At 35.5% G+C, this 11664-nt stretch overlaps 1 long non-coding RNA gene across 1 annotated transcript; it reads right to left on the reverse strand.

Annotated features, from left to right (window-relative positions):
• Window positions 1-1184: 1184 nt before the first annotated feature.
• Window positions 1185-5946, reverse strand: LOC129574185 (uncharacterized). Its single transcript, XR_008688671.1, has 3 exons — window positions 5815-5946; window positions 1770-1998; window positions 1185-1634 (listed from the first exon to the last, which is right to left on the reverse strand). It is a non-coding gene; the product is annotated as an uncharacterized LOC129574185 (long non-coding RNA).
• Window positions 5947-11664: the final 5718 nt, after the last annotated feature.

Consider the following 11664-nt stretch of genomic DNA (forward strand, 5'->3'; position numbering starts at 1 on the left):
CTTTGAAATCTGTGAAAAATGTCTTTGAAGCAAAACTGAATGAATTGGATCTAACAGTTTTAATTACGCTTTCAATTTACCATTGCAGCACATTTTCGATGCTGAAAAAAATGAATGGCTAGCAAATTCATTGTATTCCACTTGTAAACCAACATTCGTCTTGTATTCTAGTGATCCAACGACATAAGCATGAGTTTTCCGAAATGTGATAGCTTCAAATGCCGTAATCCATCGAAGACGATGTATGAATCCAGATAGATAAGGTGCAGATATTAATGGATATGTGAAAATTCACATTAGAATCCCAAGCTATGTTCGCCGGAGTTCGTTCGGGAAGAGGAAATAAAAAATGGGAAAAAACAGACACAAGCCAGATCGGAAGGGAATCGGTGACGCAAATGGATGTGGTGCATAAAAGAAAACAACTGCTCAAAGTAGAGGAAGCGGAAAAAAAAATGAAAAACGAAGGTTATTTTTAGCGTGTATATATAGAGGGAGAGTGCAGAGCGAAAGAGAATAATATGTTGTAATTTAACGTTCGCATTTTGTCAACCGAAAAGGTCAAATGGTGGTGTGATCACTGCTCATGCACAGAAGTATATACATGCACGCGGACATATATATGGCAGCCACGTAAGGGATGCAAACGAGCCGAAATTTTGAGGCTAAATCCTCTTGTTTGGTTGAAAAAGCAGAATATTACTGTGAGTGGCATCAGGAGTAGCAGCCGAAGTAGCAACATTCTGCCAGACAAACATCTCTTCAATGGTATTCAGCCGTCAAATTGGGCGTATGATGAAGTGAATAAATAGTACGACCTCTTATACGCTAAGCATACGAAATCCCGAAATCCGGGCCACACGCACCAAGCATATGCGCGTACAATTGGATCACGATCCCATTGCAAGATTACCATTCACCGACCTCACACATATTTACTTAGCTCATTGACAAATCTCTGAGCGACCAAAATAAGGATTACGAAAATTGAATGGATTTCTTTAAAAACACAGCAAACATAACGTACCCGAGCCCAATTCACGAACCCAAATTTTCATATTCCATTTTTTTCCTTTTGGTTTCGTTCAGTCCGATTGGAATGTTGCGTGTCTTCGCGCACAAAACACTCGGTTGTGTACGAAATTCCGTTTATTTGCCCTCAACATATAAAACAGCAAATGAGCCATGATATAACAGGAAATTTATTCAGACACGAATAATGCTCGACTATGAGCTGCAAATGCGACCAATGATTTGCTATCGATCGGAATGAATACGTATTCGTTTCGTTTCGTTGTTCCTGAGCGCTATTCCTATAATAATATTTTATTTGCTTTTCTTTTCCTAATTTTCCCCTCTGCGTTGTTCCGCAAACTAAACGTAAGACGAAAATACTTTTATGGAGAAAAAAAAAACACTAAAGCAGATGACGCATTCCATCCAAACAATAAATGGATAATGAATCGGGAAAAACTTAATTATGGAAACTCCATTTTCGAATCAAATTCGAGTCAAATCAAATGAAAACAGACAGGCTATAACATAGAGATAGAGATGTATTGTTATTCATTGGCTGTTGTGGAAACAGTAGCTGGTGAATGGCTCTTCTGCCTTTAGATGGCTGTTGTAATAATCTGTAAGGAACAAAACAGACATAACTCATAATTAAACCGCAAAATTTACATTGAAATTACACAAATGTCTTCATTGAAAGGCAACAGGAGGGCACGATTGAAGTCATTTCTTGAACACAATTAGCATTAACGTACGTATTTTAACTAATGCACAAATGATGATAATCCAACGAGGTAATGAATTCTCTAAAAGCGAATGCGGTCGCGCGCGCGCACATGCATACTCTCGAACAATAAAAGTGATTTGTTGCTATATTTTCGTTTCAAACGCTCAGCGTTTGGTGTGTTCCGCGCGTTCGGCACTCAGCGGTGGCAATCAATATACACACTCTCCAACAATGAGTGCATCATTCCAGAAGCTCAGCTGAATGAAAGAAAAAAAATGTTCTACTGTAAATAAAGACATATTACAACGAGTGAACTATTCATAAATGTTAATTTGATTGAGTTAAATGTTTTGAACTCATTTCGCTTTTATGACAAATGATTTTTTTTCTGTCTTCTATCTTTTCTATTCATTATCCATGTGCGTACAACGTTCGTTCATAATCTGTCTCTTTTGTTTTAACAAAAAGGATTTTCATTTGGAAAGCGAGTTCTGAATTGCATATTCAGAACAGTTGTACTTTTAAAATGTGCAAAGAACAGATTACTTTGAATTTTAAGTTAAAACAAACTGTGCAAAGGCATTAAACATGTTCTATATAATATACATGTTGATTTTCACTTAAATTCTATCACCTTTATTCATGAGAAATTTTCCCATTCGTGAATATTTTGTTGGAAACTTTTGTTGACTGCTTAGACGGCGTTTAATAACCGTGATACCCATTCATTATGACGGGATGCACGCTTCATGATGATGACAGATGATGATGATGATGTTAATAGTGTATGTTTGTGTATAGTGTGGATAGAGAAGCATCGAACAATAATAGCGAATTAACTATCCATATCCAAGTGCAAGCAAAATGAATTCAATGCACTTTTAATTGGATAAGTTTGACGTTCATTTTTTTCCATTCTGTTCGTCTTTCTAAAGAAGTGATGATTTGACGAATCAACCATGGTAAATACGATGGGTTCGTTATTTTCTTTATTATTATTTTTATTATATAAACGAAAACCGAGTTATTCGTAATTTTTCCCGTTGAATTTCCCTTGATTTTGATCAATGAACATTTATTTGGGTTTCGTAACCACATCCGAGATATTTTATTAAGTGCTTTATGTTTTGGACAAGATAGCTCCTTTTTTTCAGAAGCCAACACATCACGTTGAGACCAAAACGCAGTCATAAAACAATGAAACGTTTTCATTCCACTGATTAAAATCTCTTTCTCTGATTGAAAATCGTTGTCACGTCCAATTTCTTCTCGGACGGATCCATTCACCGATGCCATGGAACCAAGTCTAAATTTAGTTTTTCTAATTTATTATTTTCGCATGATTGACCGTAATTCATTCGATAAAGTTATTTTTTAACCCAAAAATATCAACCACAAATGATTTCTTCAAATTTTTGTTTCCCTTCCACTCGTTCACTTTATTATTTGTCGTTATTTTTTTGTCATTTTCTTTTTACGTATGTTCCGTATATATTCATAAGGTCATATTCAGTGAACGTGGTTGACATTTATTCACATAATTCTAAGGAAATTTTCTTCTTCGGGTAGGTAACCGAAAATGATTTTCGTTAAAAAAAAAGAATTTATGATTGCGCCACGTTCACTGAAAATTGACCGTAAGAAAGAGATATTCTGTGAACAGACGACCAGAGTAGGTAAGCAAAATTACTATGAAAAAAAAAAAATATATATATAAAAGGAAGGTTATGCAGTATGCACTCCACACGACAGTCATTTAAAATTGTGAACATTTCATAAACATTTCAAAATTAAATCGGTGCTGTGCACTCTGCATTCTGTTGAAAAACATCATCGTCTCCGAAAATAATATCCTCCGAATACTTTATGACACACATAATCAGAAATGTTGGGTCAACAAAATGGAAACATTACCTCTGAATGTATCGGAGCAGCGCAGAGCAGCATATCAAAATGAAAAGATTAGGATTGCAATGACTGATTCCCATGTTGAAACCATTTCGTTGCATTTCACATTCTATTCCCATGATATTACGAACAGGATGGTGACATTCAATAATTATGGAAATGGAAATTACTACTGGTTGTAACGTTGATCTCAAAAAAATCGATTTTAACTGTTGTTTTCGTTCGTTTTTCTTGCTCACAGTTGCACATTATTTGAACCACACACACAAAAAGGTCACAATGCCTAACAATAACAATAAAAATCGGAACGAAAACAACAAACTTTCAGTAGTATGTGGCACTGTGATAGTAAAAATGAAAATAAAACTATGCTCCTCTCACAATTTGACCATGCTCTCGTTTTCTTCTTTCTCATTCTTGTTTATGGGATGAATTCGACGATATCACTCGCATAATACAATGCCTTTTCTTCTTCTTCTACTTCTTCTCTTGCAGCGAGCAACCGAAGTGGCTGTGATTATAGCTATAGATAGGATAGATATGTGAGATAGCCTAGTCAATGCATCGCTTTTCGAGAAAAATACAAATCGATCTTGGCATAAAGAAGAAGGCGTGATTGTATTAGTGTGTTTGTGGCGGCAAGTCTACTATTCTATGAAAATTCTTCTCTATAAATTGAGGTAAACCTGAATAAAATAATGCTTATTTTTTTGGGCTTTTTTTTCTCATTCGTCGGATCATTTTTTTCTGTCGCCAGTTTAAAGATGTCCAAACTAGATAATTTTGTTTGGACTCTGTCTCCCTTCTCATTTATGTTGCGTTTCTATCATTTGTCATCCATATCCAATGTTGTTTTTTTTATGTGGTCCATTCTGTGCAATTCACAAAAGAATGGAACAATCTTGCAAAAATATTCACACCAAAAATTTAAGATTCAAACGTACTTGAGGCCACTTTGCCACACAATGTGGATTTCCATGAAATGAATATGAAACAATCAATGAAAACTTATCCCGCAGATGCCAATTGAACTGTTGTGCTGGAAGAGCTCCGTCTCGTTTCCAACTGATATCTTTTTGATTGCACGATAGTGCAACATTAGAAAAAAAAAACGATTCTAAAGCAGTCGCAATATGGAAAATTGAACGAATCACATCGATTTGAATATTCAGTGTTCGTAGCGGAACTTCAATCGAAATGATAATAGGGTCTTGATACCGATATCTATAAAAAAATATATAAATATATCGGTTCCATGCATTGGCATTGTCAAACTTTGATCGAAATCAAACAACACACCTCAGATGTTGACTTTTCGAATCTTCTATTTGATTTTATGTATATAAACTACTGAATTATGATTTATCATTTCAATATCAATACCATTTATGGCAAATGCTTATGACGACGATGAGATTACTCACAGAATGACCATATGAATAGCATATGAAAATGGGAATATGTATTTCGGTTAAAATGTGACCGCTTTCAAAATGACACGGGAGTTCGTTAATTAACGAGCAGTAGTAACACCAGTTTGGTTATTTTGTGAATTCGGTAGAATGTCCCACGAATGAATTTCTATATATTTATGTGAGTGGACAAAATAGAGCATTCAAAAAGTGGTCCATACGAAATGCCATAATTAATGATAGATAAAAAGTATTCAGAGATAAGTGACGCGCGGAATCAGGTAAAAAAGTTGAGCAAACAAAGCCATTCGATTTGGGTTTTGTTGAACTATTTATTTTAATGAGTTTGATATCTGCATTCTTTCTAGGAGGCAACAGCCATTAGTTTTACACACAGTTTATTCAGCACCAATTGCCAGTAAAATGGATAAGAGTAGTTAACTTGTTCAGTGCTTGTATTTCGGAATTGTATCTATCATTCACAGATTCTATCTGTGTTTTCTAGTAATTGCCGTGTGTATGCGCACGCATTACAACTGACTCTACCATTGAAATTAAAATGAAATGGTTCTGTTGCGATCAGCAAACCATTTCAATTGAAATCGTGGATAACATCACTTCAAACTGTCTACTAATCACGGGAATAAATGTTAAAAATATAAGTCACAAACACTTTCCAAAAACAAATCGCCGAATATCCAAGAAAAAAAAACTTATTCCAATTGACAAATTTAAATGCGGTACACCACGTACATGGCACACAAACCCGAAGTAAATGAATGCATTTAGATCATTAATCTTGTTTCCACAGAAAACACCAATGACAATGTGATGTGTACAATGTATATATACGTATACCCAAATTCAAGCGTACGTGTTCTCCGGAGACAAACCAAACTGAATGGATTGAAAAGAAGAAAAATTATTGTGAGCTGTGACAAAATGCGACAAGACGAAAAAGATTTTTATTTTCTGATTTCATAAAATACAATTTGATTATGATTATGAATTGTCTTTTTATTTATTCGAAGGGCATTTACTTTAATTCATTAATCGAAAAAGTCAAAGCAAAACAAAACAAAACATCACGTCTGATAACTTTGGAGGAGATGATGAAGAAGAAGAAGTAAAAGTCATAAAAACAGCGACGGATGGAGCGAAGTGAAAAGAAAAAAAAACAAATGATTGGCTACGAGTACACACCGAAGTGTTTGGTCGCCCGTAAAAACGTACTTCGTCTGGTATTCGCTTTGAATAAACAATTTGCTTTTTGAAGAAGAAAAAAAATATTATGGTGGTAAAAAGGTAGTGGAAAAAAAACACACGAATCGACACGAGACAACGACAACGTCCATTCAATATATTGCTAACGAAATTTTCTCATACGTTTAAATTGATGGTCACGTTTTTCAATATTAAATTCAAGCATATTTCTTGAAGGCTCGAATTAAACTGCGTCACGTCCAGTATTTTAATTCAGCTTCATTGGATTCGATGGTGAAAATGTTTTGTTTACAATAAAGTGCTAATTCCTCTTCGGTGCGGATGAAACATTGCATGCCAATGATAATTCGATGCCCAGGACCCATATAATCATTGATTCATAATTTGATTTCCGATTCCATATTCAGTGTCTTAAAATCATCGAATTTAGTCACCGGGTTTTTGAGAGAAATAATCCATTAAAAATGTGGCGCCATTTTTCCGTTTCAGCCATGTATATTGACAGACACCTGCCTGTTTTCCACGATAAGAATTCGCACAGGTCAAAACTTACAAAGGGGATTCGTAATGCCCAGTTAATGTGTTTGTGTGTACTGTGTTCGGTACAACAAATGGCATAACGTTAGAAGCATCGATTTCTCAAAATATACAAGTATACTATTATTATAGAAAACCTGCACTTATCTAACGTATTACAACACCATTTCGATCGGTCTATTTTAATTTTATATCGATTTAAAAGTAATCAATGAAATATTATTTGGGATAAGAGTCTAAATTTTCGTAATTTGTAACGTTCGGAGATGACAAATGATGTTGATGTGTAATGTAACTTTGTAATTAGCTCAGAAGAAATGGGAATAGAAGAACCGAAGTCATAATTATAGTGTATCATGAGCCACAGTAGACTGCATTCCATTCAATCGGAAACATTTTTGGTTGGCTTAGTTTCACTTACGTAGAGCTAACACAATACAATAGAATAAAATAATTCCGCAAATATTTCATTATCCGATTCTCATCTTAATTGTGCATTCCATTTAAATTGTATTTAATTGAATGGTTATGGTTGATTGTAAATAGAGAACGATCTCTTGCTCAAATCAAATGAATTAGGAACGGAAATTTCTTGCAGTGCATTTGAATTGCTATTTTCACCGGTGTTGAACTAAAATCGATAGCCCACCGATTAATTAACGTATCAAAATGTCTGTGAATGGTGTTCCGTTCGGCGTGGCTATTGTGCCGTCCAGATATGGAGAACGTGTACGTGCCGTACATACCATAATAATATGAAAATAAATATGTACATTAATCGAGTGGTTAATGAATTCGTAATTTGGCACTGTACAAATGTGCATTAGAAAATTATCCATGTTTTATTGCGTTTTATGCCCTGTGTGCTTGGAATACATCGTTCTCTTCTTCCGACTCCTGGTCGCTCGATGTGTGTGTGTGTGTGCGTATATATATATATATATATATATATATAGCATATATTCAGACAAACAATACCGAATCTTGTCGAGCTCTTATACAAGCTCTACAGGTCCCATTACCGGTAAAGTAATAAAATAATAGTAATTATTATATTACTTAATTTCAAGTGTTTTCTGTGTTAGAATTATGCCGGCGATGTACAAATACCGATGCTCTATTTTGGTTTCGGCCGAAAATCCACATCGTTTCGGTAATCAGATGAATGCTTTGATGGAAAAAATACTGTTCTGAATGAACGCAAGCCGTAATTGCCAGCTCAAACAACACTTTCATTCCACCTACTTCTACCGGCTGCAATCGAATATTATATTATTTAGCCTTCGTTTCTTCAAAAACTTTACTAATATCTTTTTGAATACTCTTCAATTTTCGTTTCGTTCGAACGTACATTTCGAACATTAGATGAATCATTTGTAGAAATGATATTCCACAGAGGTAAAATTATTTCATGCGAGTTATTACACTGCCGTTTTTCTACTTCTATCGCGCAACCAATACAAAAACACATGGACAGCACGAACAATTTATAGAACTTTGCCCGCTACATACTGATTTCTCGTGTAAAAACAATTCCATACGACAAGATGAAATGCTTCTCTAACGTTCTTTTTTTTCAATTGTTGTAATGAATCAACAACATTTCAGGGAGGTGTTTGTGTTTTTTTCCCGCCTGATTTATTCAAACGCAATCAAGGTGAGAATAATGCAAAGTCCTCCCAGTGAATATTCAAATCATCATTTTGTCTAATGCAGAGAAATGTACAAATGTTGATTTTCAATTCAAAACATAGATAACGAAAATCGATTAAGGCAAAATATAATTGCTTGATTTCCGTTTCCGTTCCCGTTCCCGTGTCCGTGCCCCTGTTTGCACGAGACATCCAGTTAACCTACGACCGTCTCGATCATTAGCCAATGTCTTTTCATTTAATGCCTTTTCATACATTTATCTACAAACAAACGGCGACGGCGACCAGTAGAGTGCCAAAAACCATTCAAAACGTAGTTAGTCAGTCATTTAATAAGCACACTCCAAATCCAAAATTTTTTTTTTGTCGTTTGTAGATAATTTCCCGAAAGGCTAATTTTACAACTGGCTAGACAAAATGGACTCGATTCAATGTTTTTTCCATATTTATTTGCTGTTGCTCTTCTGTGTAGTTTGCACCATTTGAGCACAAAGCATAGGTTTTTATCTGGTTTTTCGTATTGACACCGAACTATTATTGAACGTAACAGTGTTTTAATTATTGTTTAATTAACTACACGTCATTATGTCTTTCCATTGAAATTTCGAGTTGCGTTCCACTGTCCCATATTACATTTGCTAGCTGGCTATACATGCAACACACTCTATATTGTTTAATCCTAATTGTGGTCGGACAATAGCACTCCGGAACATGTATATTGAAGAGCTAACCCCGTTTTCAGACAAAAAGCATTTGGTTGACAATTTGGTGGAATGTTGGCGTTTATTTGGTTTGACGAGTCATCTACAAAACACTGCGTTCTCACAAGTTGAAATCACTTCAGGTTGCTTTGTGAGAAAATTATTACTTTTGCCACAAAATGACATAGTATAGACGAATCAAGTCGGAAAAAGGGGTTTAAAGCGGCACTTTCACCAACCAAAATGGATTCGTGGTTTTCTCATGCAAGTAGAAAAAAAATATATAGAAGAAATGCTGAGAAACGGGAGCAAACACTTGAACCAAATATCAAATCAAATGAGCCGAAATATGTGATAAACTTCATGAACTCTTCAAGTGATACATGATTTGTGTTATGACACTTAGTCCGCTGAACTTCAATAGCGATAAAACACTTCAAACGGGGATAATTACAACCTTGAAGAAGTATCATTATCAGCATTCGATTTATTGAAAATGAAAAAAGGTCGGAACGACGTTCGTTTTTTTTCTTCTCATATTCCATACATAAACAAATGTCAATCATGTCGGAGTTTCGATGTAAAATTTCGCTTACAATGGGCCCATTCCAGGAGAGTTAATATTCAGATCGAGAAATGAATTTGGTATCGAACGACGGCTACCAATTTTCACAGTCCTCCGTCAGTTACTTTGAATAATGTTCGGGTCGATTTTAACATATGTCATTTGGAAATGAATATGACATTTTGTTATCTTCGAATGATTCAATATCAAGACCCATGTGCGTGGCTATAAGGAAATTGGACACATTTTTAATGTGCTCCGCATCTCATGCCGATTTCAGCACGAACTCGCAAATCCCATAAATCTTGGAATGTCGGAAAGAGCGTGTGTGCGCACATTTTTTCTTCAGTATTCATTCATTCATTCGTCGGACCAGCTGAAGACAATGTCAAATGTGAGCTCATTTTTTTATTAGATTTCGATAACATGATAGTAGGATCAGAACTGTTCACAATTGTTAGATTTTTGGTCACAATCTATTGCTCTTTCCCTCCCTCCCTCCTCCTCCTTCTCTCTCTCTCTCTCTCTTGCTCTCTTTTTGCTTGTGCGTTAGGTTTTCGGGTGGTTTTTGGCAAACGTTCACAATCAATTTTTATTGATTTTATGTACAAATCATGCGTGTCCGTATGCACATTGACAAAATTGACAAAAGCAACAGAAACAGCCGAATCAAATGTTCTTGTGCCGTATATTTTTATGGAAGAGAGAAAATGTAAAGAATATGGTGGAACGTAATCTATATGATCAATTCGATTCGCATCGTTTCGCTTTAAATCGACACACACGATGACTGAAAAACAAATCATGAAAATATGTTGGCACACACACACACGCATACGCATACGCATACGCACAGGGCCAACGGACAACGGTGGCAATGTAGGCTTTTGTTTTATTGTTTGTGCGTTTCGGTACCAGCGCAAGCAAAATAAGCAAAAATGATATTTGATTCATTTCCTTCTATTTTTTCGACAACAAACACATGACATTTATTGCACTACTGCATTGCCATGGCGGCAATAATAGCAACAGAAACAGCACCGGGCCCAACTCTAATCAAGCATATCGAAAACACTTCTTCTTCTCCATTTTTTTTCGTTTGTCGTCTCCGCCGTCATTTCTTTCAGTTTTTCTGAGATTTTGTCATCGCACAATATTCGCCATAATTTTGCATTTTGTATCCAAACAAAAGCAAATGAAATGCGTAGCGAAACTCCATTTACCCTGTAATGCTTTCAATTTTAAATCGGGTTTCCTTGTTTAGCTCTGCACATCGTGTGCCTGCTTCCTTTGTTTCACATTTGTCGACATTTTTTCTCTCCTACAGCAGCAGCAGCAGCAGCAGCAGCAGCAGCAGCTTTACCATCATTTCTTAACAATGGCCACATATCAGCGTACAAAATTTCAGTCAAAGAAAACGAAACGATCAGGAATAAATGAAAAGGAATTTTGCATGATGCGCATCAAATCCATTTTGATATGCATAAGCTGTTAAACTACGTTCATACATTTTATTTTTGTCCGTTTTTTCGTTTGAATAGATAGATTGATCATCATGAATTGCAATTTTGATCATCATTGTTATGTTTTCTTCTTTTTGTGTTTTGTCATCGTATGCATTTGCCGTTTGGTTGCGTTCTTACTCTTTAGTTTCGAAGTTTCTTCAATGTCTTCTGATTTTTCGTTGAAAATCTTTCGTTTTTCCTTCTTTGGCGCGAATGATTTGTGTCTTTGGTTGATAATAATGGTTGACGCAATTTTTTCGGCACAATTTGTGCACACGGCGAATTTCAAGGCTTGATTAACATCTTTGCTGCTACAAAGGGTAATGCTGAAATTTGATAAAACAGTATCGGCGTGATATCACACAGATACAAAAGACACACACAAGCCATACTCAGGTAGAATGTGTCATGAAATGTGC

Source organism: Sitodiplosis mosellana, unplaced genomic scaffold (assembly GCF_009176505.1).
Source record: "Sitodiplosis mosellana isolate CC-2019 unplaced genomic scaffold, AAFC_SMos_1.0 Smas_scaffold_6150, whole genome shotgun sequence".
NCBI lineage: Eukaryota > Metazoa > Arthropoda > Insecta > Diptera > Cecidomyiidae > Sitodiplosis > Sitodiplosis mosellana.